We start from the raw sequence: 19,887 nt of genomic DNA, 5'->3' as shown, positions 1-19,887 counted from the left end.
ATCACTTTGTTACTTGCTTGTGCCAAGAGACTCACAATCCTCTGGTAAATAGAATTCCAACAGCATTGGACCCTCATCCCTCACTTAACCTGGATCCACCAGGCCAGGCAGGAAGGAGATGCTATGCCAGCCACTCCACTGCATCCATCTATCCCTCTCCAAGTAAAAGAGAATCACATTCTTTTTCAACAACAACTTTTTTAAAAGCCTATTCAATTTCACAACATTTTATAACCTAGTCTCCATACCCAGACAGACTACATTCTCTTCTTCCAGTTATGAAATGAAAGCCCCATGCTGATTAAAACACGTATCCACATTGTTGGGGAAAATGTTGAGCCACCCCAACTCTCCACTCACCAGTGCACATAGACAGCAGCGTCTGAGCTGCAGCTCAGCCAGCAAAATGCCATTTCTTATGCTAGTTCCTATACAACTATGAATAGAGGAGAAAATTTCATTCCAAGACCTTTATAGCTCAATAATATACATCCCATTTTAGCTTAGAAACTGTGAAATGATCATGTTTTCAAGATCGTAAGATTAATCAGCCTTAAACGTGCCATAAATATTTTGAGCTAGCTTCTCATTTTCACATTAATCATGAAGTGAGAATATTCTCATTTAAAGTATGCATATAATGCTAAAGTACATTGTTTCATATGTGTGAGTATCATACCAAATATTCCACTGTTTTTTTCCAGGGGAAGACTCTTGAACTTGCCTGACCCAAAGATATGATGCACGCTTCAGACAATGCTGGACTGATTTGTTCAATTAAACAAGTGCACCACTAAAATGCTGCATCTAAAAAGAGTAAACTGCCAGGATTGCTCTGCTGTATCTAACCACAAACCTGGAGCACCAAAGTGGCTCTCCTAGGGATTTTATCAGGCTATACCTAGTACCCGTTTCCTACAGATTACAGGCATGACTTCATTTGAATGTATCCTCACCTAGCATCACTTTGTCCTTAATTATGTGAATAGGCACAGCAGTGTGATTTGAGGAAAGAAAGTAAAGATAACCTTGTTTAGAGGCTGCTGCTGTGAATGTATTTTCGCTAAAGATCTGGTTCCTTGATTTTCAGGAGATTAAGAATTGAGCTGTTTGCTAAAAAGTATTTCAGACTTGATTTGGAATTTCAGTTTTTGATTGGAGGTGGAGTGCACACAGAGGAAGAATGTTTGGAGGCTGTTAAAAACAGTGTCATTGGAAAGAAACTGTTCCCTGCAAAAGTTCTATTATGAGGAGTTGCCTGTGGCAGTTCTGGGTGTTTTTACTGGGGAGCTGACAGTTTTTACTGATACTGTCTCCATGCACTGGTTATCGGCTGTGCCCCGCACATACTCTTTGATTCATTTGGATAGGGTCATTTATTGCAAGTTTATTCAAGTTGTTCCAGGCGTGCAACCAACATTATCTTCAAAAAACAATAAGTGGTGGTTGAGCTTTATATACTAAGAAAACACAGAGAGTAAAATAGAAGCTGAAAAGCATCAGAAAAGATTCTTCCAGAAATTAAGTACCAAGTATGCCATGGCCAAGGGTTAGAAAATAACCAGAGAAGCACCAAACTCGCTGCTGAGTAAAAAATAGGCCCCCCAAAATGAGAAAAACGGTGAAGGAAAACAACCTGGAGTAGAATTAAAGCTGCTCTGCATTTTCACATGCCAAAAAAACTCATTAGAAAAGAAATTGCAAACCAACAGTCAGATTGTTATGGACTGTGAAGAAATACACAGAAACTTGAGAAAGGGATTTCAACTATTCTACAAGCTGTAACACAGCAAAACTAGGGTGTGATGTAAATAACATTTCCATAATAAGGTGCTTGACTTTTTACTTCTCACTTGTGTCCACTGACCTGAACTCAGGATTTATCATCAACTTTAAAGCATTTTAAACAAAGACAATATTATTCTTTGGTGAATCAAATTCAAATAATAGTAGCAGACAGAAAGACTACAGCACAATTCTGGACTTTTTATTTTTTTCCTTTTTGGTGGGGAAAAAAAGAGGTAATGAGAAAGCAGCCCAGATCTTTCTTACTGATCAATTTTCCATTTCTTTCCTCGTTCCCAGAATGCAACCATTTCCCTCACTTATGTAACCTGCAAACTGACTGCCTTCTCCATCGCTAATAATAGCATCCTGGATTCTGTTATCTACTTGATCTGCTGATCTGCAAACTGCTTCTCTGACAGCAATCTTGTTTTGTTTTCCCAGGGAAAGCTCAATAGCACTGACATTTGGAGAAGCAATCTGAAGAATTTCAGTTGAGGAAATTGATATTTCTCATCCAAATCAGGCAATACTCTAAAATAAAGAAAACTTTAAGGAGTTTAGTTCCTAAAAAGGGTGGGGGTGGTTGATAGAAGGAAAACTAGTGATTTATATTGTGCGTGTGTGTGTGTGTATGTGTGTATGTTATTTAATGGCTTGTGTTTAACTCTCAGATAAATTCCTTTTTAGTAAATTCATATAGGTGTTCCTCTCTAAACAATGTATAACTGATCTTAACAATGAAAGTTTAGGATTTCTGACAACTCATAGGTATAAAATAGGAATTCTCTGAGTTTGACATAGCAGGACTCCAAAGACAGCTTTGCAAAGGAGAATCACTCCTCACCAATCCCAACTTCGGAATTTTAATTATGGATTTGAGTTGTTTAAAAGTGGTGCAACTCTTTACTTTGAAACAAGTTGTGAGCCTCTGACATATGGTATCTCTGTCCACATATGTGCCTATAATTTAAAACATTTTAAAGAAAATATTATTCTTTGGTGAATCAAATTCAAATAATAGTAGACAGACAGAAAGACTATAGCTCATAATTGAAGTGCCACATCTGTTGCATTTTCCCAGGGTTATCCTAACAAAGTGCCACAAACTGGGTGGCTTAAAATAACAGAAATGTGCTTAAATGTCCCTGTCTGACAGCTTTGAAGAGAGCAGTGGTTCTCCCGCAGTGGTTCTCACGCAGCTGGAGATCTGAGAACAGGCAGACTGCGTCCTCAAGTGGGTCCCTGACCCCTGACCCCCAAGCAGCCTAACTGGGAGGCACCCCCCAGCAGGGGCAGACTGACACCTCACACGGCCGGGTACTCCAACAGACCTGCAGCTGAGGGTCCTGTCTGTTAGAAGGAAAACTAACAAACAGAAAGGACATCCACACCAAAAACCCATCTGTACATCACCATCATCAAAGACCAAAAGTAGATAAAATCGCAAAGATGGGGAAAAAACAGAGCAGAAAAACTGGAAACTCTAAAAAGAAGAGTGCCTCTCCTCCTCCAAAGGAACGCAGTTCCTCACCAGCAACAGAACAAAGCTGGATGGAGAATGACTTTGACGAGCTGAGAGAAGAAGGCTTCAGACGATCAAATTACTCCGAGCTACGGGAGGATATTCCAACCAAAGGCAAAGAAGTTGAAAACTTTGAAAAAAATTTAGAAGAATGTATAACTAGAATAACCAATACAGAGAAGTGCTTAAAGGAGCTGATGGAGCTGAAAACCAAGGCTCGAGAACTACGTGAAGAATGCAGAAGCCTCAGGAGCCAATGTGATCAACTGGAAGAAAGGGTAACAGCGATGGAAGATGAAATGAATGAAATGAAACGAGAAGGGAAGTTTAGAGAAAAAAGAATAAAAAGAAATGAGCAAAGCCTCCAAGAAATATGAGACTATGTGAAAAGACCAAATCTACGTCTGATTGCTGTACCCGAAAGTGACGGGGAGAATGGAAGCAAGTTGGAAAACACTCTGCAGGATATTATCCAGGAGAACTTCCCCAATCTAGCAAGGCAGGCCAACATTCAAATTCAGGAAATACAGAGAATGCCACAAAGATATTCCTCGAGAAGAGCAACTCCAAGACACATAATTGTCAGATTCACCAAAGTTGAAATGAAGGAAAAAATGTTAAGGGCAGCCAGAGAGAAAGGTCGGGTTACCCTCAAAGGGAAGCCCGTCAGACTAACAGCGGATCTCTCGGCAGAAACTCTACAAGCCAGAAGAGAGTGGGGGCCAATATTCAACATTCCTAAAGAAAAGAATTTTCAACCCAGAATTTCATATCCAGCCAAACTAAGCTTCATAAGTGAAGGAGAAATAAAATACTTTACAGACAAGCAAATGCTGAGAGATTTTGTCACCACCAGGCCTGCCCTAAAAGAGCTCCTGAAGGAAGCACTAAACATGGAAAGGCACAACCGATACCAGCCGCTGCAAAATCATGCCAAAATGTAAAGACCATCGAGAATAGGAAGAGACTGCATCAACTAACGAGCAAAATAACCAGCTAATATCATAATGACAGGATCAAATTCACACATAACAATATTAACTTTAAATGTAAATGGACTAAATGCTTAAATTAAAAGACACAGACTGGCAAATTGGATAAAGAGTCAAGACCCATCAGTGTGCTGTATTCAGGAAACCCATCTCACATGCAGAGACACACATAGACTCAAAATAAAAGGATGGAGGAAGATCTACCAAGCAAATGGACAGCAAAAAAAAGGCAGGGGTTGCAATCCTAGTCTCGGATAAAACAGACTTTAAACCAACAAAGATCAAAAGAGACAAAGAAGGCCATTACATAATGGTAAAAGGATCAATTCAACAAGAAGAGCTAACTATCCTGAATATATATGCACCCAATACAGGAGCACCCAGATTCAGAAAGCAAGTCCTGAGTGACCTTGACCTACAAAGAGACTTAGACTCCCACACATTAATAATGGGAGACTTTAACACCCCACTGTCAATATTGGACAGATCAATGAGACAGAAAGTCAACAAGGATACCCAGGAATTGAACTCAGCTCTGCACCAAGTGGACCTAATAGACATCTACAGAACTCTCCACCCCAAATCAACAGAATATACATTTTTTTCAGCACCACACCACACCTATTCCAAAATTGACCACATAGTTGGAAGTAAAGCTCTCCTCAGCAAATGTAAAAGAACAGATATTATAACAAACTATCTCTCAGATCACAGTGCAATCAAGCTAGAACTCAGGATTAAGAATCTCACTCAAAACCGATCAACTACATGGAAACTGAACAACCTACTCCTGAATGACTACTGGGTACATAACGAAATGAAGGCAGAAATAAAGATGTTCTTTGAAACCAACAAGAACCAAGACACAACATACCAGGATCTCTGGGATGTATTCAAAGCAGTGTGTAGAGGGAAATTTATAGCACTAAATGCCCACAAGAGAAAGCAGGAAAGATCCAAAATTGACACCCTAACATCACAATTAAAAGAACTAGAAAAGCAAGAGCAAACACATTCAAAAGCTAGCAGAAGGCAAGAAATAACTAAGATCAGAGCAGAACTGAAGGAAATAGAGACACAAAAAACCCTTCAAAACATTAACGAATCCAGGAGCTGGTTTTTTGAAAGGATCAACAAAATTGATAGACTGCTAGCAAGACTAATAAAGAAAAATAGGCAGAAGAATCAAATAGATGCAATAAAAAATGATAAAGGGGATATCACCACCGATCCCACAGAGATACAAACTACCATCAGAGAATACTACAAACACCTCTACACAAATAAACTAGAAAATCTAGAAGAAATGGATAAATTCCTAGACACATACACTCTCCCAAGACTAAACCAGGAAGAAGTTGAATCTCTGAATAGACCAATAACAGGCTCTGAAATTGTGGCAATAATCAATAGCTTACCAACCAAATAGAGTCCAGGACCAGATGGATTCACAGCCGAATTCTACCAGATGTACAAGGAGGAACTGGTACCATTCCTTCTGAAACTATTCCAATCAATAGAAAAAGAGGGAATCCTCCCTAACTCATTTTATGAGGCCAGCATCATCCTGATACCAAAGCCGGGCAGAGACACAACCAAAAAAGAGAATTTTAGACCAATATCCTTGATGAACATTGATGCAAAAATCCTCAATAAAATACTGGCAAATCAAATCCAGCAGCACATCAAAAAGCTTATCCACCATGATCAAGTGGGCTTCATCCCTGGGATGCAAGGCTGGTTCAATATATGCAAATCAATAAATGTAATCCAGCATATAAACAGAACCAAAGACAAAAACCACATGATTATCTCAATAGATGCAGAAAAGGCCTTTGACAAAATTCAACAACCCTTCATGCTAAAAACTCTCAATAAATTAGGTATTGATGCGACGTATCTCAAAATAATAAGAGCTATCTATGACAACCCCACAGCCAATATCATACTAAATGGGCAAAAACTGGAAGCATTCCCTTTGAAAACTGGCACAAGACAGGGATGCCCTGTCTCACCACTCCTATTCAACATAGTGTTGGAAGTTCTGGCCAGGGCAATTAGGCAGGAGAAGGAAATAAAGCGTATTAAATTAGGAAAAGAGGAAGTCAAATTGTCCCTGTTTGCAGATGACATGATTGTATATCTAGAAAACCCCATTGTCTCAGCCCAAAATCTCCTTAAGCTGATAAGCAACTTCAGCAAAGTCTCAGGATACAAAATCAATGTACAAAAATCACAAGCATTCTTATACACCAATAACAGACAAACAGATAGCCAAATCATGAGTGAACTCCCATTCACAATTGCTTCAAAGAGAATAAAATACCTAGGAATCCAACTTACAAGGCACGTGAAGGACCTCTTCAAGGAGAACTAAAAATCACTGCTCAAGGAAATAAAAGAGGATACAAACAAATGGAAGAACATTCCATGCTCATGGGTAGGAAGAATCAATATTGTGAAAATGGCCATACTGCCCAAGGTAATTTACAGATTCAATGCCATCCCCATCAAGCTACCAATGACTTTCTTCACAGAATTGGAAAAAACTACTTTAAAGTTCATATGGAACCAAAAAAGAGCCCGCATCGCCAAGTCAATCCTAAGCCAAAAGAACAAAGCTGGAGGCATCACACTACCTGACTTCAAACTATACTACAAGGCTACAGTAACCAAAACAGCATGGTACTGGTACCAAAACAGAGATATAGATCAATGGAACAGAACAGAGCCCTCAGAAATAATGCCACATATCTACAACTATCTGATCTTTGACAAACCTGAGAAAAACAAGCAATGGAGAAAGGATTCCCTATTTAATAAATGGTGCTGGGAAAACTGGCTAGCCATATGTAGAAAGCTGAAACTGGATCCCTTCCTTACACCTTATACAAAAATCAATTCAAGATGGATTAAAGACTTAAACGTTAGATCTAAAACCATAAAAACCCTAGAAGAAAACCTAGGCATTACCATTCAGGACATAGGCATGGGCAAGGACTTCATGTCTAAAACATCAAAAGCAATGGCAACAAAAGCCAAAATTGGCAAATGGGATCTAATTAAACTAAACAGCTTCTGCACAGGAAAAGAAACTACCATCGGAGTGAAAAGGCAACCTACAAAATTGGAGAAAATTTTCGCAACCTACTTATCTGACAAAGGGCTAATATCCAGAATCTACAATGAACTCAAACAAATTTACAAGAAAAAAAAACAACCCCATCAAAAAGTGGGCGAAGGACATGAACAGACACTTCTCAAAAGAAGACATTTATGCAGCCAAAAAACACATGAAAAAATGCTCACCATCACTGGCCATCAGAGAAATGCAAATCAAAACCACAATGAGATACCATCTCACACCAGTTAGAATGGCAATCATTAAAAAGTCAGGAAACAACAGGTGCTGGAGAGGATGTGGAGAAATAGGAACACTTTTACACTGTTGGTGGGACTGGAAACTAGTTCAGCCATTGTGGAAGTCAGTGTGGCGATTCCTCAGGGATCTAGAACTAGAAATACCATTTGACCCAGCCATCCCATTACTGGGTATATACACAAAGGACTATAAATCATGCTGCTATAAAGACACATGCACATGTATGTTTATTGTGGCATTATTCACAATAGCAAAGACTTGGAACCAACCCAAATGTCCAACAATGATAGACTGGATTAAGAAAATGTGGCACATATACACCATGGAATACTATGCAGCCATAAAAAATGATGAGTTCATGTCCTTTGTAGGGACATGGATGAAATTGGAAATCAGCATTCTCAGTAAACTATGGCAAGAACAAAAAACCAAACACCGCATATTCTCACTCATAGGTGGGAATTGAACAATGAGAACACATGGACACAGGAAGGGGAACATCACACACCGGGGACTGTTGTGGGGTGGGGGAGGGGGGGAGGGATAGCACTGGGAGATATACCTAATGCTAGATGACAAGTTAGTGGGTGGGTGCAGCGCACCAGCATGGCACATGTATACATATGTAACTAACCTGCACATTGCGCACATGTACCCTAAAACCTAAAGTATAATAATAAAAAATAAATAAATAAATAAATAATAAAATAACAGAAATGTGTTCTATCACAGTTCTGGAGGCTAGAAGTCAAAAACAAAGGTGCTGGTAGGGCCGTGCTCCATCCAAAGCCTCTAGCGAAAGATTCTTCTTTGCCTCTTCCAGCTTCTGGTGGTTGCCAGCAGTGCTTGCTGTCCCCTGGACTGTGGCTGCCTCACTCCACTTTCCTCCTTGGCATTACATGAGGCTCTTGTGTCTGTGTGTCCAGAATGCCCTCTCCACTCCCTTAGAAAGACACCAGTCACTAATTAAGACTCAAGAGAATCCAATAGGATTGCATTTTAACTTGATCACATCTATAAAGACCCCATCTCCAAATAAGTCACATTATAGGTTCCACGTAGACATGGATTTGGGGAGCAGTGCAGGTGGATGCTATGCAACCCAATGCAATGGCAAATCAAGTGAGCACCAAACAGCACCACTCTCCTTCATCCTCATGTCTTACATAAGCTTTGATCAAGTCAGCATGTCCTTCAGTCCAGCATGCCCTACACCTGTGTCCTGGACCAGGGCTCAGGCTGCATTACTTCCCTTCCTGAGGCACAACAGGGCCTAGAATCTAAGCACTTGCGCCACACACAAGCCAGGCTCCTAAGCTCCCACCTTGTAATTTCCTTCTTCGTATTGTCTCTTCTGACAGCCCCACCATCTACTCTGTTTTCCACAGACTATTACTTAATTTCCACTCATTTCAGCCTTCGCAGCTGATAGGGTTTGGCTCTGTGTCCCCACCCAAATCTCACCTTGAATTGTAATAATCCGCAGGTGTCAAGGGTGGGACCAGGTGGAGATAATTGAATTATGGAGGTGGTTTGCCCCATGCTGTTCTCATGATAGTGAGTGAGTTCTCATGAGATCTGATGGTCTTATAAGGGGCTTCTCCCTTCGCTCCACTCTCATTCGCTCTTCTGCCGCCCTGTGAAGAGGTCCCTTCTGCCATGATTATAAGTTTCCTGAGGCCTCCCCAGCCATATGGAACTGTGAGTCCATTAAACCTCTTTCCTTTATAAACTACCCAGTTTCAAGTTTTCTTCATGGCAGCATGAGAACGGACTAATACAACAAGCCAAGATTTTTCCAGTGTGGAAAACCCTCATCTGTACTTGGAAGGCAGATACCTAAACAAGTCCTGTATCATACACGCACAATCAGTAAGGACGAAAACACATTTTTAACTAGCATTACTACAGTTAAAGCCTATGGAACTGCCTGCCTCCTAAAACACCATCCTCCTGGAAACAAGCAGGTGGAGGCACAACTGCCACATTCTTCCCTGAGGCCCCTCCAGAAGAGGGTAGTCTGGGATAAGCACCTGATCAGAGCTGGGCCATTAGATGCAAGCCCTGCTGATTATTCAAACTTGAATGAAGTCTTCCACGTCCCTCCCCATGCCCACCCTCAGAAGAATTTTAAGATGCAAGCAGTCTTTTTTATGTAGGAAAACAATCCATAATGAAAGAAAATAGGCCAGACACAGTGGCTCATGCCTTTAATCCCAGCACTTTGGGAAGCCGAGGCAGGCCTGGAGGTCAGGAGTGCCAGAACAACATGGCCAACATGGTGAAACCTGTCTCTACTAAAAATACAAAAAATTGCCAGGCATGGTGGTGGCAGCCTGTAATCCCAGCTACTCGGGAGGCTGAGGCAGGAGAATCACTTGAACCCAGGAGGTGGAGGCTGCAGTGAGCTGAGATCCTACCACTGCACTCCAGCCTGGGCAACAGAACGAGACTCTGTTTCAAAATAAAAAAGAAAATAAAGCTGAAACAAAGCAAAGTGGAACAAATGGAGAAAGCACCCTGCCAACATTGAAGGGCCTGAGCTGCATCTCTGTCATTCCCTGTTCCTGGATTGTGCCAACAAATTCCTCCCTTTATGCCAAAACCATGTACATTTGTGTTTCTGTCCCTAAAAACCTCAGGGTTTCTGACTGGCACATATATAGCCTTAACAAAATGTTCAAGCTGAAAAGATGTCATTATGGGTTAAACTTGTGCCCGCCTCCCAAAAAACATATGCTGGAGTCCTAATGCCCGGAGCCTTAGGATGTTACCTTATTTTGGAGATAGGGTTTTCACAAAGCTGTTCATGTTAAAATGAGGTCATTAGGGTGGGTCCTAATCCAACATGACTGGTGTCCTTATAAAAAGGGGTAATTTGGACAAGGACACAGACACACAAAGAGAACACGTTGTGAAAAGACACAAGGACAAGACAGCCACAGACAAACCAAAGAGACAGGCCTGGAACACGGTTCCCCACGGTGGTCAAAAGGAACCGATACTGCTGATGCCTTGATTTTGGACTTCCAGCTTCCAGAACCATGAGACGATAAACTTTGGTTGTTCAAGCTCCCCAACTTGTGGTACTTTATTACAGCAGCTCAAGCAAACAAATGCAGACATTATCTGTTAACTCCTTCATGACAAGTAAGGAAACAGGCCCAGAGAGCTTAGCCTGATTGTTTCAATTCCTGTTGTAAGAGCTAGAATCAGAATGTAGACCTCATAATTTATAACTCGATGCTGATTTTCCTAATTTTACCCTAATTCATAGTCCAAAAGTTTTCCTGAAAACTTCACATGCACACTTTTGTTTTGGGAAAATATTACAATGATAATAATAAATCTGACAAGTAAATAAATTGTGAGAAACAAAATGACATAACTTGGACCCCCATATTTTATAACAGCTGTCATAATATCCAGATCAGATCTTTTGGTTCAACATTCTCATTTAAAACCAATTTAGATAAATAATGATGAGTCATTTCACAAAGAAACAGCTTGGGGCGAAATAAACAAGATTGACTAAAAGGCAGGTATGCAGAGCATGTCAGAACTCATGCTGAGCTTGAGCAGTTGCCTACCATTGCTCCAGAAAAAAACAAAAGCATTTTCTTCTCCAGCTAGGGAAGCAGAGAAGTCATATTTTCTCAATAAAGAAAAATAAATCTTGATCAGTTCAAGAAAATTTGTTTATATAAACACTGGACATAATTAATGAAACTGTGATTTGCCTGCTGTTTTCCTGCTAATAAGAACTTCTTTCCGTCCCCAAATAACATTCACCAGTTGTAGACAACTTCCTTAATTTCCTGCTATTCTTGTTTGCCAGGGTTTCCATATATGAATGCCCTAAAAGTGACGAATTTACCTTGGTGATTTTGAGTGATATTTTTCTTACAGTATCACAGGATGATTGATATATTTATATTGAAATAATCTTCCATAATTTAAGAGTCTAGGGTGGTACAAAGGAAATTAAAAATATTTTGTCTGAAGCCCCTCTGATGTTTAATACCTTAAAAACTATATTTCTCAAACAAATATTTATTACGCATGTATACTTTTTAAAAAACACTATAATAAATGTTATGTTATTCAAGTATTTACTGTTTTATATGGATCTGGTTTCATCTAGGGTAAAGTTCTACTTTAACCTTTAGGAAAAGGGAAAACAGTGAATGTTTTCAGCCAGAAAAGAACAATAATAGATTTGGATTTTGAAAGATTAAGTTATAAACCATGAAAATGACATGTTGAAAGACGTTTTTTGTTGTTGTAAGAAATGGGAAAATCAGAAACAGTTTCCAAGGCAGGTGTGATTTAAGCTGCTCCTAAAGAAGTAAGTAGGATTTTTACCATGGAGTATGTAAGGAAAAAAACATCACTGGCTCTAGAAATAGGCCTGTGCAAGACAAACAAAGTAAAGGCAAGATGCTCACTTAGGACACTCCATGTCTGTGGTTGGAGGTCAGAGTAGAAAGATAGAAAGGAATTCGTTTCTGGGAGCCTATCTGTGGCCTCCTTACAGCTGGGATTTTATTCTGTAGGTGACTTTAATGAGGAGTCACTTACAACTTACATTTTAAAAACATCATTCTAGCCTCAGGGTGGAAGATGGATTACAGAGGAGTAAGTCTGGAGGTAGAGTCTTTCTCTCAGCTCTTAAAACTCTAAATTTATTTAGGACTCTAAACTCCCACTCAAATCTGACTGCTCTTCTCCATCCACCTCTGGTCTGGGTACTTGTTGTAATTCACTTAGAGTCAATTAATGCAATAGATTCCTCCCCAAAATATATGTCCTCTCTTCTCTGTCCCTTACATTGGCCAGTGTAGCACACAGCCAGAAATGTTAGCAGATGGCTTAAAATCCTCCACTGGCACCTCATCTCCTGCGCAACCAGTGCCATCCTCTGAGACTGCTCTGAGACTTCCCTCTGAGGCTTCTCAGGTAATGAGCAAAGGGATGTAAACAACCCAAAATTGGCAACAGTGACAACAGGAGGCTCTTCTGGCTGAGCTTCTGCCATATAGTGTCTGAAGTCCCAGCTGCTCCCCTGGAACCATGTGGAGGAATCACTAATTCGCTCGACTTTGCTTGTCAGCACAGCTGGCCACACAGCCAGACCCTCCATCTTTCCTGACTTTATCCTGGTTGTGAAGTCATGCTGGGATGGTGTCACCCTCAAAAGACTAAGGCAGAAGCCACCCAGAGAGTCCTCAGCACTTCCTGGACATGACACCTCCAGCCATTTTTCCAGCACTGCTATGCCCACAGCAAACACCCCTTGTCCTCTGGTAGGAACCAAGACCTTCTCTTCTCTGCTCTTCCCAGCTCCAGAGAGGTCAGGTTGGGCCCAGGAGAATAATGGAGCTGTGGCTAAACTCATACACTATGGAGCCAGGCTACACTGCATACTAATTCAGAATCTGCCACTCAGTGGGAACGTGGTCTAAAGTTAACTTTACTAAGCTCTGTATTTTGTGGTTTGTTTTTCTTATAAAGGGTGAATACAATTATGGTATCCATGAGTTACTTGGGGCGGGGGTGGAAATTATCTAAGGTTTATACAAGGTGATGTATGTACGGAATTCGGCAGAGCACCTGAAACAGATCATTATTGAATACATGAGAATAATTAATATAATGAGGCACCTCTTTTTATCATCACACACATATAGACTTAAGGAACCAAGAGAAAATAAAGTAATTCTCAAGCATTTAAAATTAATTATCTATTAATCTATTTAACAATAGAGCTGCTGCTAATTGCTTTGTTCATGCAAATGCCCTAGAATAATTCTGCCTGTCTTTTGGAGAAATCACTTAAAATGATATTTTTCTTTCCTAAGCCTTTCATTGATTCCTACCAAATATAGGTAAATTATAAGGCAGTCTCCCAACTTCCTTCAGTTTTTATGTAAACAAATGCAACAATTATTTACATTGAGCTAAAAATTTACATTTTACTTAAAATTGGCATTATTCTTTTATTATAAAACAAAATAAAATACTTTCTATTGCAACTACATCAAGTAACGGAAAAATAAAGAACACTCTTGAATCCAGGGGACAAAGTATCAGGCTAGAAAAATTAGAGACTTTTTTCAATTTGGGGAAGATAATTTACTTCTTCCATGTTTATTTCAAATAGTGCAAGAATGTGAGCCATTTCGGCATTATCCAGTCCCCATTTCTGATGACACTTCTGGAGCTGTCTTCACGTAGCACATTGCCTTCCACAATTCAACCACCTACAGCAGACTTGTTCTCAGGTTTGCCTGCTTGTTGCACCAAATCCCTAATGAGTGATGCTACATTTCTAGTACTTTGCTAGCAATCACCGCCATCTCCTCATCTATAAATTACCATCATAGGCTATCCCTTATTCCACTGAAATATTGTGAGAAACCATTATATAAATGCTGTTTGAGCCCTTCATGGACAGATGCTATATATAGGAAAAAAATTATTGGCTTTGTATTTCAAATCTGAACTACATGACATACCAACAATACAGAAGCAGGCACTTTCCTCTGACATAAATGGATGATTTATCATTTCTCTCCTGCAACTGCCCAATTCACTTCCTTTCAATTTTCCTATGTAGATTTAGCTTTTCCTATCTGAATGATCTCTGTCAATGGGTAATTTAAATTTCTCAACAGATGTCACATAAGCCAAGCGTGAATACTTTTTAGGTACAAGTCGAATTTACAGCATAGTGTATAGAAGTCAAGGTTTCCATTATAATCTAAAATGATAAAGAAATGAATACCGCATTTTTAAAATAAATGGTAGCATGCAGTTCCAACATTTAGTCATGAATATTATTCAAGTTGTTTAAAAAGAAACTCTTCTAGTAACACATATCAATTGATGAACATATTATTTCTATCTTTTAACCTGTAAGATCTCACATTTTTGTAGCAGGTCTTCTACATAATAGCACAACACAGGAGTCTATGAGTTAGGTAAGCTGCAAAGAAAAGTCTAAGTGAGATGCCTCCCCCTTTTCATTGGTCTGTGAATATCAATACAAGTTGACAGTTGAAATTTAAATCCATGGCCAACCACCTCTGTTAGTTGTCCTTTACCTATAGACTAAAGCTCCATTTCATAGGATGGTATGGAAGGTCTTTCACAATAGCATCTCCCCTATCTCTCCAAGCTTATCTACCATATCTCCTTCCTATGCAACATGAGCATCTCAATCTTTCTTTAACAAGCAATTATTGAACAAGGTGGTTCAATAATCTGGAATGTCATTGCCCTTTCCACTTCTGTCTACCAGGAAACTCATATTAATATTTTCAACTGAATTCATCAATTACAGCACAAATATCAACCCCTCTGTGAAGATTGTCCTGAATTTCTTAGTACAGAGCTGATGAATTCCTCCTCTCTGTTTCCATAGACCTTTTTCAAACTTTTATTTCAATTAGTCCATTATGTAGAAAAATATTTACTTATCGATCTTCTAATGCGTAAGGTAAGTAAAATTAAAATTTATTGGGAAAAAAATGTTTTCTTTTGCTATGTATTTTTTTGGAAATGTGTTTGGCACACAGTAAGTAATATATTATTGATTGATTGGGTAACTGAAAAGGTAGAACAGATGGATGATAATGATTATTCTTTTGATTGGCAGAATGGCAGAACTTTAAATAAGAGATTTAAAACACACAGAAATTGTAAGAAAAAGGGACCTAATTATTCTCCAATGTGCTAAGCACATAATACATAAAATTGAGTAAACAATCACTGAGTACATATTATGTATAAAGCCTTGAACTAAGAATGAGAAGCACAAAAATAAAAGCATACTATCTCCAAATTTATGGAATGCACAAACTACTGAAGGTACATAGAATGCATTAAAGTAAGTTTTGTATTTATTTTGGCTTATCATCCATGGTATACAGGGTAAAAGAGAGTGTTGTAGGAGATATACCTAATGTAAACGATGAGTTAATGGGTGCAGCACACCAACATGGCACATGTATACATATGTAACAAACCTGCACATTGTGCACATGTACCCTAGAACTTAAAGTATAATTAAAAAAAAAAAGAAAATGACATGCACAGACAATTGAAAACTGGCATATACTCCAAGCAGTCTTCTCAACATTTAACTTTCAAGCCCCTTTTTCTTTTTCTAGTTAATTTGTTTTGCAAAATGAGTGTTTTGAATTTAACCTCTTTCTGCCTTTATCAGTTCTACAAAATAAACATGTTCATGTGAAATGGCTACAAGGAAGCTAGGAAAAAGAAGCAATTTTAAAGATCGCAATTGTCCATGAACTAAGTAAATATCAACACAAGGCAAAATGTAAAATAAGAATAATATTATAATGGATATTTTCAGATTTCCTTTTCTCATATCTAACCAGGTCAACTTTAAAGGTTTGCAAACCTCAGCAGAAGATTCCTGAATAGGAAACATGGACAATTAAATGGATTTTTAATATTTATTCAAACCTATTTTTATCTTAATAATAAGAAATTTCAGTTCTAACTTCAGAGGAATAACAGCAAAAGTACAGAAGTTGTTCAGTAGAACACCGTGAAGCATTGGGGCATCCCTGCAGCTCTTGGTACCCAAGGCACTTAGTACAGCCAAGAATAGAACATGCTCCATTTAGGTATGATTTTGTAAAAACCTATCCCCATGCCCCCAATTTTTTAATGCAACTTCTAACATTAAATCATATTAAAAAGAATACAATTTTAAAATTAACAAATCAGTCATTTAAGAGGAAAGAAAGACTCATCAAATAGCTTGCATAATTTTATTGTTCAACTAGGTGTTAATTTTAGTAATAGAATTCCAGAAAGACAAAGTAAAAAGAAAACTACATTGCAATGTATTCCTTCTACCTGATTAAAAGAAACAAGAGCCTTTTAGTTTTTGTCTTCCTTGGAAAGTAAATTACTTTCCCAGAATAAGGCAATCTTGAAGAAATTTAAAAATGTATCGCATGAATTCTGTAATAAGAGACAATGGACTCATAATAGACAATATCTTCCACTGAAGTTTTATAAAAGATCCAAAGCAACCAATAAAAAAGTATTTTTACAATTGATCCTGTGTAAAAGCCAGCCCACTCAAGTTCTCCACTCCTCATTTCAGGGGCAATATTTAAAATATTTAACAACAGAATGGCAGAAGCCTCAGTATTGGTGCAGAGTTCCAGAAGAATCCTGCTGTGTCAGGGTTATTTCTTTTATTTGCTGGATTGTGGGAATCTCCTGGGATCCTGAAGGAAGGTCTTTGACCGGAAGGGAGTTACTTAGGAGGCTGAATGCAGTGACTATTTATCAACTGGCATAGAAGTATTTTAATATTTTAACAATTGGTATGGCCATGCCCATACACGCAGCTGTGTATGCAAGTCTAGAGTGGGATATGAAATACTACCTGTGACCAGAAGAGCAAATAAATCATAAATTCAGAGAATTTCTCCCAGCACTCCACCCCAATAATTTTAAGGTGATGGCTGGCTGTAATTTTCATTTCAGTGCTCCCAGGTAAATCAAAGGCAGCTGCCAGTCATGTTGAACACCCCCACCAAGACTGTAGTTGTGAAGCTTTAAATAAAATAACATTTTACAGTAGGTAAAGGTTTTTCAACTTCCTTTTCAGTTTATGTTAAGAGCAGTTCAAGATTCTGACCTGGAGGTGACAGGTGACAGGTGGCAGGTGATGGTGTCACAGACTAAGAATTTATATCTTTTCCATTCACCTCATTTGGGTCAAATAAGCCAAGCTGATGAATAACTAGGCTCTTTCTACATTGCACAAGTAGCTCAGGAATCTTGCAAAGATCACTCTTCCAGAGAATCACCTTTTCTATTTAAATCTTTAGAAAGTCAAGCTACATTGAATGTAAGTGACTTGGGTTGTTCATTTGCAAAACAATTAGACAGACACCATTATTTGATTTAATCTGACACTTTACATTAGTCTCATGCAGTGACATTGGATGTCATTGATAGCAACCTTAAAAAAGAAAAAAAACCCAAAAGAAGGAAAAGATTTCTTACTGGAGTAACCTAGTTCTACCTTGAGAGCTTAGCATGTAAAACTGAAATCAACCTCCCTCCTCCCAAAATTAGCTCAGTTACAAAAACCCAAACTTCCTCATTCCTAGCACGTTCGGGGCCCTCTACATGAGAATAAAATTTAGAAAAGAGAGTAATCCACAAGAGAAATTCAGCCCTATTATTTAAGGACGTTGGATGAGAATAGCAATGCAGAAACACACATGGGAAAACATGGGTTACTAATGACAACCATCCCACATAGCAGGTAGAAGTTCGAACAGAGATTGGGTCCATTGAGCTGGCTTCCAGGGACTTGATAAAGGGGTTACTTCCTTGGTTATCTTACCATGACCTGAGGCTGATTCCAGGCATACTGTATGAAAACAGGCACTCTCTGTGCACACACATCTCCGGACAGAACAGATATAAACCAGGTTTTTCAGGATGAAACCAGGCTGATGATTCATTAAGCTACAAGGAGACATGAGACCATTTGGACTGAGACATGGGCATTGGCAAGGACTTGGCCATTGAGATTTTAGCCTTCAGTGTCAATTTCACTTACCAGTGGTGTGGCCTTGGCACCGTACCTCATGTCTCTGAAAGCCTCAGAGTTTCATCTGCAAGATAAGGATAATGAAATTACCTCATGTCATTATTGTGAGAAGTTAACAAGTGATACATGTAAAATGTTTACCATGGGGCTAAGCCACAAAGCACATGTTCAAAACCTGAGAAAGCAGGTATTAAAGAAAGCAGAACTATGGAAAGTATATTATAATACCTGTAATACAGCAGTGACAAGGGACCCTAAATATTGAGATGAGGGAGCAAAAATTAAGGATAAATTATTTTTTATTTCTGATGTTATTTTGGACACCTAACATATTATTTGGTTTCGAAATTGGTTACTTGGCAGGGGGCGGGGAGGAAGGTTACTCTTTCATTGATCTGTAACTGGGATATATGTAGTTAAGATTTAAAAAATTTTCTAGACCATGTAACAAACACGCACATGTACCTCCGAATCTAAAATAAAAGCTGGAAAAAAATTTTCCTGAAATCAAAAGTGCTTAATGTCTGAAATATTTTCCTTACCTGATTAGAGACAATGAGGTTTAAGTAATTCTATGAATATTATAATTTTTGGCAATTTAATACAGTGGACTGATAAAAATCCTAAATCAAGAGCAGTTACTTGGAGAGACCTCCTGAGTGCTTAACACTACACTTGGGGCTGAGAGACGTGAAGATGAAAAGTCTGTAAGCAACATGAAAATACAGCTGGACATGCTTTGATCACCACTCAATCACTCAATCTCAAGCATTAATTTGATCACTAAGATGCATCTCATAAACATTTCTGGAATGAATGAGCCAGTCTCAGAATTCCCACACTAAGAAGGGAAGGAGATGAATGAATAAATTATTAAGGGCAGCTCTGAGCAATCCTATATCTCAGTGAACAGCTCCTTGTTCATAGAGGCTGAGCAAGAGTCTATGTTGGTCAGCATGTCTAACTGAATGGCTGAGAAGGGGACTAATAATGCCTATTTAGATTTTAGAGAAAAAATTAGTAGTCCCTTAGTGTATCTTATAAAATGGCTGCTGTTGTTCTTTTTCTTGTGAAAAAATATAACTACTGTAATTGTTTTAAGAAAGTATGTTCATTGCAGAAAATTTTTAAAATATAGAAAATAATAAAAGAATTGAAATCACTTATAATGCTATCATCTAGAAATGATCCTTATGAAGAAGGTTTTAGTATAATTACTTCAACTGTATGAATGATAATTGGAACAGAGGGAAGATTCAAGAAGGAGAGGCCATATGGGAAACTATCATCACCATCTAATTGCAAGGTACCTCAATCTATTTGTGCTGCGGTAACAAAATATCACAGACAAACTATCATCACCATCTAATTGCAAGGTACCTCAATCTATTTGTGCTGCGGTAACAAAATATCACAGACTGGGTAAATTATAATGAACCAAAATGTATTTCCTCATGGTTCTGAAGGCTGAGAAGCCCAAGATCAAGGAAATAGTGTCTAGGAAGGATTTTCTTTCTGTGTTATCTCACAGTAGAGGGACAAAAGAGAGTGAGACAGAGAAAAGAACAAAACTCTCCCTTTTATAATT

At 38.7% G+C, this 19,887-nt stretch overlaps 1 long non-coding RNA gene across 1 annotated transcript in view; it reads right to left on the bottom strand.

Annotated features, from left to right (window-relative positions):
* The window catches only part of LOC129019066 (uncharacterized), a 333,700-nt gene that overhangs the window by 285,968 nt on the left and 27,845 nt on the right, over nt 1–19,887 (bottom strand). Inside the window, exon 2 of the long non-coding RNA XR_008495495.2 lies at nt 18,309–18,363. This is a non-coding gene — a long non-coding RNA (uncharacterized LOC129019066). The remainder of the gene's footprint in view (nt 1–18,308; nt 18,364–19,887) is intronic.

This window comes from Pongo pygmaeus, chromosome 17 (genome assembly GCF_028885625.2).
Source record: "Pongo pygmaeus isolate AG05252 chromosome 17, NHGRI_mPonPyg2-v2.0_pri, whole genome shotgun sequence".
In the NCBI taxonomy this organism is placed as follows: domain Eukaryota; kingdom Metazoa; phylum Chordata; class Mammalia; order Primates; family Hominidae; genus Pongo; species Pongo pygmaeus.
This window is presented reverse-complemented; position numbering and strand designations above follow the sequence as displayed.